General features: G+C 55.4%; 1 pseudogene; it reads left to right on the top strand.

The window, feature by feature from the left end:
* The window catches only part of LOC142471112 (chromodomain-helicase-DNA-binding protein 3-like), a 45,059-nt pseudogene that overhangs the window by 31,499 nt on the left and 348 nt on the right, over positions 1–13,212 (top strand).

The following is a 13,212-nucleotide window of genomic DNA, read 5'->3' as shown; positions in this document are numbered from 1 at the left end:
ACGCTCACCCAGCCCTAGTTTCACCTCTGGGAATCTGGGAGAGCCTGCCTGCACGCTCACCCAGCCCTAGTTTCACCTCTGGGAATCTGGGAGAGCCTGCCTGCAGCCTGCAGCCTGCAGCACGTAATAGTGATTAAGGGTCTGAGGTCATTTATAAGGCAGGTGATGTGTATATATATCTGTCTGTTTATGTGTGTGTGTGGTCATTTTATCGTGTCCTGTGGTGTTTCTCCAGCCACGCCAGCCCCCAGCGAGAAGGGGGAGAACGGGTGTTCCCCCAGCGAGAGAGAGGAGGCGGCGGCGATGGAGAGCAAGGAGGAGGAGAAAGAGAAAGAGGTCAAGGAAACAGAGCGACGAGAGGGAGAGACGGAGGCTGAGCACACAGGGAGTGTGAGGGTATGTGCAAAACTAGGGCTGGCACAGGGGGATACAGAGAGATGGGAGGGAGAGGCGGAGGCTGATCACACAGGGAGTGTGAGGGTATGTGCAAAACTAGGGCTGGCACAGGGGGATACAGAGAGACGGGAGGGAGAGGCGGAGGCTGAGCACACAGGGAGTGTGAGGGTATGTGCAATGCTAGGGCTGGCACAGGGGGATACAGAGAGACGGGAGGGAGAGGCGGAGGCTGAGCACACAGGGAGTGTGAGGGTATGTGCAAAACTAGGGCTGGCACAGGGGGATACAGAGAGACGGGAGGGAGAGGCGGAGGCTGAGCACACAGGGAGTGTGAGGGTATGTGCAAAACTAGGGCTGGCACAGGGGGATACAGAGAGACGGGAGGGAGAGGCGGAGGCTGAGCACACAGGGAGTGTGAGGGTATGTGCAATGCTAGGGCTGGCACAGGGGGATACAGAGAGACGGGAGGGAGAGGCGGAGGCTGAGCACACAGGGAGTGTGAGGGTATGTGCAATGCTAGGGCTGGCACAGCGGGGTACACAGCCTGCCACCTCTAGGGGTGTATAATCTGACCTCACCTGTTGCTTTTTCAGACCCCGAGCCCCCCGGACCCGGTGATCCCCCCTTCCAATACCGGGCCGGAGAAGACTGATCCTCCTGATCTACCCCCTGATCTACCCCCTGCGGGGCAGGAATCAGGGGCAGAAACGTTGGCCACTGAGGAGAAGACTGGTATGTGTACATGTAAGAACGTGTGCGCGTGTGTGTGCGTGTGTGTGTGTGTGTATATATACACACACACACACACACCTTGGCCGTGTGTGTGTATATATATACACACACACACACACACAAGTATATATATATAGACACACACACATATATATACACACACACACACACACACACATCTACACACATCTACACACACACACACACACATCTACACACATCTACACACACACATCTACACACACACACACACACACACACACACACACACACACACACACACACACACACACACACACACACACACACACATATACACACACACACACACACACATATACACACACCAAAAAATATATATAAATATATTACAGCGCCATACTAAGGAAAAAGGAAATCCTGTAAGGAACTAATGGTAAGGGGGATACTTACCTCGGGTACGATAGATAGAATAAGTAATAAAAAGTGAATATAAAAAGGTCCCGCCAAACACAAAATATAATATAAGGATAAACTAATAAACCAGTGTATTTATATTTATATATCTATATATAAGTATGTATGTATATTTGATATTAGTATATGTATATATACAAATGGAAATATTACTGTATGCTCATTTGCATGTCATTTCCCAGAATCCCTTGCTGCAGTGGAAGTGCTGTGTGCTGGGTAATAATGGTGAAAGGCGGGGCTGCATGTCATTTCCCAGAATCCCTTGCTGCAGTGGAAGTGCTGTGTGCTGGGGGATAATGGTGAAAGGCAGGGCTGTATGTCATGTCCCAGAATCCCTTGCTGCAGTGGAAGTGCTGTGTGCTGGGTGATAATGGTGAAAGGCAGGGCTGCATGTCATTTCCCAGAATCCCTTGCTGCAGTGGAAGTGCTGTGTGCTGGGGGATAATGGTGAAAGGCAGGGCTGTATGTCATGTCCCAGAATCCCTTGCTGCAGTGGAAGTGCTGTGTGCTGGGGGATAATGGGGAAAGGCAGGGCTGCATGTCATGTCCCAGAATCCCTTGCTGCAGTGGAAGTGCTGTGTGCTGGGGGATAATGGTGAAAGGCAGGGCTGCATGTCATTTCCCAGAATCCCTTGCTGCAGTGGAAGTGCTGTGTGCTGGGGGATAATGGTGAAAGGCAGGGCTGCATGTCATTTCCCAGAATCCCTTGCTGCAGTGGAAGTGCTGTGTGCTGGGGGATAATGGTGAAAGGCGGGGCTGCATGTCATTTCCCAGAATCCCTTGCTGCAGTGGAAGTGCTGTGTGCTGGGGGATAATGGTGAAAGGCGGGGCTGCATGTCATTTCCCAGAATCCCTTGCTGCAGTGGAAGTGCTGTGTGCTGGGGGATAATGGTGAAAGGTAGGGCTGCATGTCATTTCCCAGAATCCCTTGCTGCAGTGGAAGTGCTGTGTGCTGGGTAATAATGGTGAAAGGCAGGGCTGCATGTCATTTCCCAGAATCCCTTGCTGCAGTGGAAGTGCTGGGTGATAATGGTGAAAGGCGGGGCTGCATGTCATTTCCCAGAATCCCTTTCTGCAGTGGAAGTGCTGTGTGCTGGGTGATAATGGTGAAAGGCAGGGCTGCATGTCATTTCCCAGAATCCCTTGCTGCAGTGGAAGTGCTGTGTGCTGGGAGATAATGGTGAAAGGCAGGGCTGCATGTCATTTCCCAGAATCCCTTGCTGCAGTGGAAGTGCTGTGTGCTGGGTGATAATGGTGAAAGGCGGGGCTGCATGTCATTTCCCAGAATCCCTTGCTGCAGTGGAAGTGCTGTGTGCTGGGGGATAATGGTGAAAGGCAGGGCTGCATGTCATTTCCCAGAATCCCTTGCTGCAGTGGAAGTGCTGTGTGCTGGGGGATAATGGTGAAAGGCGGGGCTGCATGTCATTTCCCAGAATCCCTTGCTGCAGTGGAAGTGCTGTGTGCTGGGGGATAATGGTGAAAGGCGGGGCTGCATGTCATTTCCCAGAATCCCTTGCTGCAGTGGAAGTGCTGTGTGCTGGGGGATAATGGTGAAAGGTAGGGCTGCATGTCATTTCCCAGAATCCCTTGCTGCAGTGGAAGTGCTGTGTGCTGGGTAATAATGGTGAAAGGCAGGGCTGCATGTCATTTCCCAGAATCCCTTGCTGCAGTGGAAGTGCTGGGTGATAATGGGGAAAGGCGGGGCTGCATGTCATTTCCCAGAATCCCTTTCTGCAGTGGAAGTGCTGTGTGCTGGGTGATAATGGTGAAAGGCAGGGCTGCATGTCATTTCCCAGAATCCCTTGCTGCAGTGGAAGTGCTGTGTGCTGGGAGATAATGGTGAAAGGCAGGGCTGCATGTCATTTCCCAGAATCCCTTGCTGCAGTGGAAGTGCTGTGTGCTGGGTGATAATGGTGAAAGGCGGGGCTGCATGTCATTTCCCAGAATCCCTTGCTGCAGTGGAAGTGCTGTGTGCTGGGGGATAATGGTGAAAGGCGGGGCTGCATGTCATGTCCCAGAATCCCTTGCTGCAGTGGAAGTGCTGTGTGCTGGGGGATAATGGTGAAAGGCGGGGCTGCATGTAATTTCCCAGAATCCCTTGCTGCAGTGGAAGCGCTGTGTGCTGGGGGATAATGGTGAAAGGCGGGGCTGCATGTCATTTCCCAGAATCCCTTGCTGCAGTGGAAGCGCTGTGTGCTGGGGGATAATGGTGAAAGGCGGGGCTGCATGTCATTTCCCAGAATCCCTTGCTGCAGTGGAAGCGCTGTGTGCTGGGAGATAATGGTGAAAGGCGGGGCTGCATGTCATTTCCCAGAATCCCTTGCTGCAGTGGAAGTGCTGTGTGCTGGGGGATAATGGTGAAAGGCGGGGTTGCATGTCATTTCCCAGAATCCCTTGCTGCAGTGGAAGTGCTGTGTGCTGGGAGATAATGGTGAAAGGCAGGGCTGCATGTCATTTCCCAGAATCCCTTGCTGCAGTGGAAGTGCTGTGTGCTGGGAGATAATGGTGAAAGGCAGGGCTGCATGTCATTTCCCAGAATCCCTTGCTGCAGTGGAAGTGCTGTGTGCTGGGAGATAATGGTGAAAGGCGGGGCTGCATGTCATTTCCCAGAATCCCTTGCTGCAGTGGAAGTGCTGTGTGCTGGGAGATAATGGTGAAAAGCAGGGCTGCATGTCATGTCCCAGAATCCCTTGCTGCAGTGGAAGTGCTGTGTGCTGGGGGATAATGGTGAAAAGCGGGGCTGCATGTCATTTCCCAGAATCCCTTGCTGCAGTGGAAGTGCTGTGTGCTGGGAGATAATGGTGAAAGGCAGGGCTGCATGTCATTTCCCAGAATCCCTTGCTGCAGTGGAAGTGCTGTGTGCTGGGGGATAATGGTGAAAGGCGGGGTTGCATGTCATTTCCCAGAATCCCTTGCTGCAGTGGAAGTGCTGTGTGCTGGGAGATAATGGTGAAAGGCAGGGCTGCATGTCATTTCCCAGAATCCCTTGCTGCAGTGGAAGTGCTGTGTGCTGGGAGATAATGGTGAAAGGCGGGGCTGCATGTCATTTCCCAGAATCCCTTGCTGCAGTGGAAGTGCTGTGTGCTGGGAGATAATGGTGAAAGGCGGGGCTGCATGTCATTTCCCAGAATCCCTTGCTGCAGTGGAAGCGCTGTGTGCTGGGTGATAATGGTGAAAGGCGGGGCTGCATGTCATGTCCCAGAATCCCTTGCTGCAGTGGAAGCGCTGTGTGCTGGGGGATAATGGGGAAAGATAGGGCTGCATGTCATTTCCCAGAATCCCTTGCTGCAGTGGAAGTGCTGTGTGCTGGGGGATAATGGGGAAAGATAGGGCTGCATGTCATTTCCCAGAATCCCTTGCTGCAGTGGAAGTGCTGTGTGCTGGGTGATAATGGTGAAAGGCGGGGCTGCATGTCATGTCCCAGAATCCCTTGCTGCAGTGGAAGTGCTGTGTGCTGGGGGATAATGGGGAAAGATAGGGCTGCATGTCATTTCCCAGAATCCCTTGCTGCAGTGGAAGTGCTGTGTGCTGGGGGATAATGGGGAAAGATAGGGCTGCATGTCATTTCCCAGAATCCCTTGCTGCAGTGGAAGTGCTGTGTGCTGGGGGATAATGGGGAAAGATAGGGCTGCATGTCATTTCCCAGAATCCCTTGCTGCAGTGGAAGTGCTGTGTGCTGGGTGATAATGGTGAAAGGCGGGGCTGCATGTCATGTCCCAGAATCCCTTGCTGCAGTGGAAGTGCTGTGTGCTGGGGGATAATGGGGAAAGATAGGGCTGCATGTCATTTCCCAGAATCCCTTGCTGCAGTGGAAGTGCTGTGTGCTGGGAGATAATGGTGAAAAGCAGGGCTGCATGTCATGTCCCAGAATCCCTTGCTGCAGTGGAAGTGCTGTGTGCTGGGGGATAATGGTGAAAGGCGGGGCTGCATGTCATTTCCCAGAATCCCTTGCTGCAGTGGAAGTGCTGTGTGCTGGGAGATAATGGTGAAAAGCAGGGCTGCATGTCATGTCCCAGAATCCCTTGCTGCAGTGGAAGTGCTGTGTGCTGGGGGATAATGGTGAAAGGCGGGGCTGCATGTCATTTCCCAGAATCCCTTGCTGCAGTGGAAGTGCTGTGTGCTGGGAGATAATGGTGAAAGGCAGGGCTGCATGTCATTTCCCAGAATCCCTTGCTGCAGTGGAAGTGCTGTGTGCTGGGGGATAATGGTGAAAGGCGGGGTTGCATGTCATTTCCCAGAATCCCTTGCTGCAGTGGAAGCGCTGTGTGCTGGGTGATAATGGTGAAAGGCGGGGCTGCATGTCATGTCCCAGAATCCCTTGCTGCAGTGGAAGTGCTGTGTGCTGGGGGATAATGGGGAAAGATAGGGCTGCATGTCATTTCCCAGAATCCCTTGCTGCAGTGGAAGTGCTGTGTGCTGGGGGATAATGGGGAAAGATAGGGCTGCATGTCATTTCCCAGAATCCCTTGCTGCAGTGGAAGCGCTGTGTGCTGGGTGATAATGGTGAAAGGCGGGGCTGCATGTCATGTCCCAGAATCCCTTGCTGCAGTGGAAGTGCTGTGTGCTGGGGGATAATGGGGAAAGATAGGGCTGCATGTCATTTCCCAGAATCCCTTGCTGCAGTGGAAGTGCTGTGTGCTGGGTGATAATGGTGAAAGGCGGGGCTGCATGTCATTTCCCAGAATCCCATGCTGCAGTGGAAGTGCTGTATGCTGGGTGATAATGGGGAAAGGCGGGGCTGCATGTAATTTCCCAGAATCCCTTGCTGCAGTGGAAGTGCTGTGTGCTGGGGGATAATGGTGAAAGGCGGGGTTGCATGTCATTTCCCAGAATCCCTTGCTGCAGTGGAAGCGCTGTGTGCTGGGTGATAATGGTGAAAGGCGGGGCTGCATGTCATGTCCCAGAATCCCTTGCTGCAGTGGAAGTGCTGTGTGCTGGGGGATAATGGGGAAAGATAGGGCTGCATGTCATTTCCCAGAATCCCTTGCTGCAGTGGAAGTGCTGTGTGCTGGGGGATAATGGGGAAAGATAGGGCTGCATGTCATTTCCCAGAATCCCTTGCTGCAGTGGAAGCGCTGTGTGCTGGGTGATAATGGTGAAAGGCGGGGCTGCATGTCATGTCCCAGAATCCCTTGCTGCAGTGGAAGTGCTGTGTGCTGGGGGATAATGGGGAAAGATAGGGCTGCATGTCATTTCCCAGAATCCCTTGCTGCAGTGGAAGCGCTGTGTGCTGGGTGATAATGGTGAAAGGCGGGGCTGCATGTCATGTCCCAGAATCCCTTGCTGCAGTGGAAGTGCTGTGTGCTGGGGGATAATGGGGAAAGATAGGGCTGCATGTCATTTCCCAGAATCCCATGCTGCAGTGGAAGTGCTGTATGCTGGGTGATAATGGGGAAAGGCGGGGCTGCAGACCTCTCTAAGACATGCAGATGAACATACAGTAATATTTACAGTTGCTTTATGCTTTACTATGGAGGGTTTTTGTCACTTTTTTACCCACCATAACTTTACTAAGTTTGGGATATATATATTTTTTATTTTTTTATTTTTTTTTAATTTTATATTAGTATATGTATAATGTGTTTATTTTTAAATGTATATATATATATATTTATATTTAATATTAGTGTATATATATATATAATAATATATAATGTGTTTATTTTTAAATGAATATATATATATATGTAATATATTGCAGTGTCTATATATTGGTTTTCACCCACTTCTAAGGCTGTGCTGTTACCACTAGGACATTCGAGCGAGCTACCATCCCTTCTTAAGGCTCTAGAGTTCCCGGCACCTCTAGGGCTGAACAGGGACTCAGGGTGTCTGTCTGTCTTACCCACAGCCACAGACCCAGAGAGACCACAGGACGCTGTCACCGAGGGAGACGGAGTGCCCGAGAGGCAGGAGGGAGGCGCGGGAGAGACGCAGAAAGGTGAGTGTCACTGTGTCACCCTGCGGGGGGAGGGACAAGCTCATAGCTCCCTTCTGTCTGTGTCACTGTGTCACCCTGCGGGGGGGAGGGACAGGCTCATAGCGCCCTTCTGTCTGTGTCACTGTGTCACCCTGCGGGGGGAGGGACAGGCTCATAGCTCCCTTCTGTCTGTGTCACTGTGTCACCCTGCGGGGGGAGGGACAGTCTCATAGCTCCCTTCTGTCTGTGTCACTGTGTCACCCTGCGGGGGGAGGGACAGTCTCATAGCTCCCTTCTGTCTGTGTCACCCTGCGGGGGAGGGACAGACTCATAGCTCCCTTCTGTCTGTGTCACTGTGTCACCCTGCGGGGGAGGGGCAGTCTCATAGCTCCCTTCTGTCTGTGTCACTGTGTCACCCTGCGGGGGAGGGACAGACTCATAGCTCCCTTCTGTCTGTGTCACTGTGTCACCCTGCGGGGGGAGGGACAGACTCATAGCTCCCTTCTGTCTGTGTCACTGTGTCACCCTGCGGGGGGAGGGACAGACTCATAGCTCCCTTCTGTCTGTGTCACTGTGTCACCCTGCGGGGGAGGGACAGACTCATAGCTCCCTTCTGTCTGTGTCACTGTGTCACCCTGCGGGGGAGGGACAGACTCATAGCTCCCTTCTGTCTGTGTCACTGTGTCACCCTGCGGGGGGAGGGATAGACTCATAGCTCCCTTCTGTCTGTGTCACCCTGCGGGGGGAGGGACAGACTCATAGCTCCCTTCTGTCTGTGTCACTGTGTCACCCTGCGGGGGAGGGACAGACTCATAGCTCCCTTCTGTCTGTGTCACTGTGTCACCCTGCGGGGGAGGGACAGACTCATAGCTCCCTTCTGTCTGTGTCACCCTGCTGGGGGAGGGACAGACTCATAGCTCCCTTCTGTCTGTGTCACTGTGTCACCCTGCGGGGGAGGGACAGACTCATAGCTCCCTTCTGTCTGTGTCACTGTGTCACCCTGCGGGGGGAGGGACAGGCTCATAGCTCCCTTCTGTCTGTGTCACTGTGTCACTCTGCGGGGGGAGGGACAGGCTCATAGCTCCCTTCTGTCTGTGTCACGGTGTCACCCTGCGGGGGGAGGGACAGACTCAGAGCTCCCTTCTGTCTGTGTCACTGTGTCACCCTGCGGGGGGAGGGACAGGCTCATAGCTCCCTTCTGTCTGTGTCACTGTGTCACCCTGCGGGGGGAGGGACAGACTCAGAGCTCCCTTCTGTCTGTGTCACTGTGTCACTCTGCGGGGGGAGGGACAGGCTCATAGCTCCCTTCTGTCTGTGTCACTGTGTCACCCTGCGGGGGGAGGGACAGACTCAGAGCTCCCTTCTGTCTGTGTCACTGTGTCACCCTGCGGGGGGAGGGACAGGCTCATAGCTTCCTTCTGTCTGTGTCACTGTGTCACCCTGCGGGGGAGGTACAGACTCATAGCTCCCTTCTGTCTGTGTCACTGTGTCACCCTGCGGGGGGAGGGACAGACTCATAGCTCCCTTCTGTCTGTGTCACTGTGACACCCTGCGGGGGGAGGGACAGACTCATAGCTCCCTTCTGTCTGTGTCACTGTGTCACCCTGCGGGGGGAGGGACAGACTCATAGCTCCCTTCTGTTTGTGTCACTGTGTCACCCTGCGGGGGGAGGGACAGGCTCATAGCTCCCTTCTGTCTGTGTCACTGTGTCACCCTGCGGGGGGAGGGACAGGCTCATAGCTCCCTTCTGTCTGTGTCACTGTGTCACCCTGCGGGGGGAGGGACAGACTCATAGCTCCCTTCTGTCTGTGTCACTGTGTCACCCTGCGGGGGGAGGGACGGTCCCATGCTGTATATTCCTGTGTATCAGGCACGGAGGAGGTTAAGACGGAGATACAGACACAGAAGGACGTGAAGCAGAACAGCCACAAAGAGGAGATGAAAAGCAGCAACGGGAGGAAAGAGGAGAGAGCGAGATTCATGTTTAACATCGCAGACGGGGGTTTCACCGGTGAGGGGGGGGGGGGGAGAGCCAGAGAGGGAGGGAAAGGATGGGAAAGGATGGAGGGAGAGAGAGGGATGGGAGAGGGGGTAAAAAAAACAGACAGATGGGGGGGGGGGGGGGGGCAGGAGAGAGATTGAGGGGGGAGGAAGGAGAGCCATTGAGGGGGGCGGGGGAGAGAGATTGGAGGGGGAGGAAGGAGAGACATTGAGGGGAGGGGGGGGAGGTGGGTGATTGAGGGTAAGGAAGGAGAGCCATTGAGGGGGGCGGGGGAGAGAGATTGAGGGGGAGGAAGAGAGCCATTGAGGGGAGGGATGGAGAGAGATTGAGGGGGAGGAAGGAGAGCCATTGAAGGGACGGGGAGAGAGATTGAGGGGGAGGAAGGAGAGCCATTGAGGGGGGCAGGGGAGAGAGATTGAGGGGGAGGAAGGAGAGCCATTGAGGGGGGCGGGGGAGAGCGATTTGAGGGGGAGGAAGGAGAGCCATTGTGGGGGGGTTAGAGAGATTGAGGGGGAGGAAGGAGAGCCATTGAGGGGGGCGGGGGAGAGAGATTGAGGGGAGGAAGGAGAGCCATTGAGGGGGGCGGTGGAGAGAGATTGAGGGGGAGGAAGGAGAGCCATTGAGGGGAGGGGGGGAGGTGGGAGATTGAGGGTAAGAAAGGAGAGCCATTGAGGGCGGGGGAGAGAGATTGAGGGGGAGGAAGGAGAGCCATTGAGGGGACGGGGGAGAGGGATTGAGTTGAAGGAAGGAGAGCCATTGAGGGGGGGCGGGGGAGAGAGATTGAGGGGGAGGAAGGAGAGCCATTGAGGGGAGGGGGGAGAGAGATTGAGGGGGAGGAAGGAGAGCCATTGAGGGGAGGGGGGGAGGTGGGAGATTGGAGGGTAAGAAAGGAGAGCCATTGAGGGGGGGGGAGAGAGATTGAGGGGGAGGAAGGAGAGCCATTGAGGGGACGGGGGAGGTGAGAGATTGAGTTGAAGGAAGGAGAGCCATTGAGGGGGGGGGGAGAGAGATTGAGGGGGAGGAAGGAGAGCCATTGAGGGGGAGGAAGAAAAGAGGAGAGCGGGGGAAGAGAGGACCTAAGAGTGCACAATTCATTTTAGTGAGGCACCAGTGAGATTTAGGGAGAGAGGGTGAGATGGGGGGAGTGTGGTGCGGTGGGGAGAGGGTGAGATGGGGGAGTGTGGTGAGGTGGGGGAGAGGGTGAGATGGGGGGAGTGTGGTGAGGTGGGGAGAGAGGGGTGAGGGGGGGGGAGAGAGATATAGGATACATGGAGATGTTTTCATGGTGCGGTAGATCTGTATTTGAGTGACTGGGGGTAACATGTCCCTATGCCCCTATCCTGCCCCCCCCCCCGGCGTCTCTCACCCCCCCCTCTCTCTCCCCCCTCATCCCTTGCTGCCGGCCACTCGTCTCTCTTGTCTCACGCCCTTCTCTCCCGCCGCCCCTCTCTTACTCCCTCTCTCCACTCCTCACTCCCGTCTCTGTCTCTCGTCCTCTGCCCCCCCTCTCTCTCCCCGCCCCCCCCCCCTCTCTCCCATCCCCCTCTCTATCGCTCGCTTCCTCTCCCCCTCTCCCCGCCCACCTCTCTCTCCATCCCATCCCCCTCATATCGCTCCTATCCCCCTCGCCCGCTCCTCTCTCTCCCGCCCTCCTTTCTCTCCCATCCCCCCCTTCTCTCGCTCCTCTCCCGCCCCCCCTCCCCCCGCAGAGCGCTGCACACCCTGTGGCAGAACGAGGAGCGAGCGGCCGTCTGCTCCGGAAAACTCAACGACATCTGGCACCGGCGGCACGACTACTGGCTGCTGGCGGGGATTGTGTGTATCCTCCGGCGCTCTCGCACTGCCGTCTCGTGTGTCCCTGCGCTCTCGCACCGCCGTCTCGTGTGTCCCTGCGCTCTCGCACCGCCGTCTCGTGTGTCCCTGCGCTCTCGCACCGCCGTCTCGTGTGTCCCTGCGCTCTCTGCACCGCCGTCTCGTGTGTCCCTGCGCTCTCGCACCGCCGTCTCGTGTGTCCCTGCGCTCTCGCACCGCCGTCTCGTGTGTCCCTGCGCTCTCGCCACCGCCGTCTCGTGTGTCCCCTGCGCTCTCGCACCGCCGTCTCGTGTGTCCCTGCGCTCTCGCACCGCCGTCTCGTGTGTCTTATCGTGTGTTCTCTCCCACTCGCCCCTTATCTCTCTCCCTCTCTCTCTCACCACCATCTTTCCCTCTCTGTCCCCCATCTCTCCCTCTCTCTCCCCTCCCTCTCCCCCCTTATCTCTCTCTCCCCCTTATCTCTCAACCTTATCTTTCTTTCTCCCTCCTCTCTCCTCCCCTCTCTCTCCCGCCTCCTCCCTCTCTCTCTCCCCTCTCCCCCTTTTTCCACCCCCCTCTCCCCCTTTTATCCCTCCCTCTCAGACACGGTTACGCTTCTTTCTCTCTTGCGCAGTCTCTCAGTAGTGTCCGCGCTCTCACCTTGACGCTCTCTCAGACACGGTTACGCTTCTTTCTCTCTCGCGCAGTCTCTCAGTAGTGTCCGCGCTCTCTCCTTGACGCTCTCTCAGACACGGCTACGCTTCTCTCCTCGCGCAGTCTCTCAGTTGTGTCTGCGCTCTCTCCTTGACGCTCTCAGACACGGCTCCGCTTCCTTCTCTCTCGCGCAGTCTCTCAGTAGTGTCCGCGCTCTCTCCTTGACGCTCTCTCAGACACGGCTACGCTTCTCTCTGGCGCAGTCTCTCAGTAGTGTCCGCGCTCTCTCCTTGACGCTCTCTCAGACACGGTCGTCGCCGGGCAGGACGTACAGAACGACGCTCCCTTCTCTGTTATTAATGAGCCCTTTAAATCAGAGAGTAACAAGGGCAACTTCCTGGAGATGAAGAACAAGTTCCTGGCGAGGAGGTTCAAGGTGAGATACTCCGTGTCTGTCTCTTTGTCTCTCCCTGTGTCTGTCTCTCCCTGTGTCTGTCTCTGTCTCTCTCTCTCTTTGTCTCTCCCTGTGCCTGTCTCTCCCTGTGCCTGTCTCTCTCTCTCTGTTCTCTCCCTGTGCCTGTCTCTCCCTGTGCCTGTCTCTCCCTGTGCCTGTCTCTCTCTCTCTCGTCTCTCCCTGTGCCTGTCTCTCCCTGTGCCTGTCTCTCCCTGTGCCTGTCTCTCCCTGTGCCTGTCTCTCCCTGTGCCTGTCTCTCCCTGTGCCTGTCTCTCCCTGTGCCTGTCTCTCTCTCTCTGTCTCTCCTGTGCCTGTCTCTCCCTGTGCCTGTCTCTCCCTGTGCCTGTCTCTCCCTGTGCCTGTCTCTCCCTGTGCCTGTCTCTCCTGTGCCTGTCTCTCCCTGTGTCTGTCTCTCCCTGTGTCTGTCTCTCCCTGTGTCTGTCTCTCCCCGGCCTGTCTGTCTCTGTCTCTTTGTATCTCTCTGTGTCTCTCCCTGTATCTGTCTCTCTCTGTCCTGTCTCTCCCTGTGTCTGTCTCTCCCTGTGTCTGTCTCTCCCTGTGTCTGTCTCTCCCTGTGTCTGTCTCTCTCCTGTGTCTGTCTCTGTCTCTTTGTATCTCTCTGTGTCTCTCCCTGTATCTCTCTCTCTCTGTCTGTCTCTCCCGTGTCTGTCTCTCCCTGTGTCTGTCTCTCCCTGTGTCTGTCTCTCCTGTGTCTGTTTTCTCCCTGTGTCTGTCTGTCTGTCTCTCTCTCTCTCTGTGTCTTTCTCTCTCTTTGTCTGTCTCTTTCTCTCTCTCTCCCTCTTTCTC

Source organism: Ascaphus truei, chromosome 20, assembly GCF_040206685.1.
Source record: "Ascaphus truei isolate aAscTru1 chromosome 20, aAscTru1.hap1, whole genome shotgun sequence".
NCBI lineage: Eukaryota > Metazoa > Chordata > Amphibia > Anura > Ascaphidae > Ascaphus > Ascaphus truei.
The sequence above is the reverse complement of the archived record's forward strand: the minus strand, read 5'-3'. Positions and strand labels throughout refer to the sequence as shown.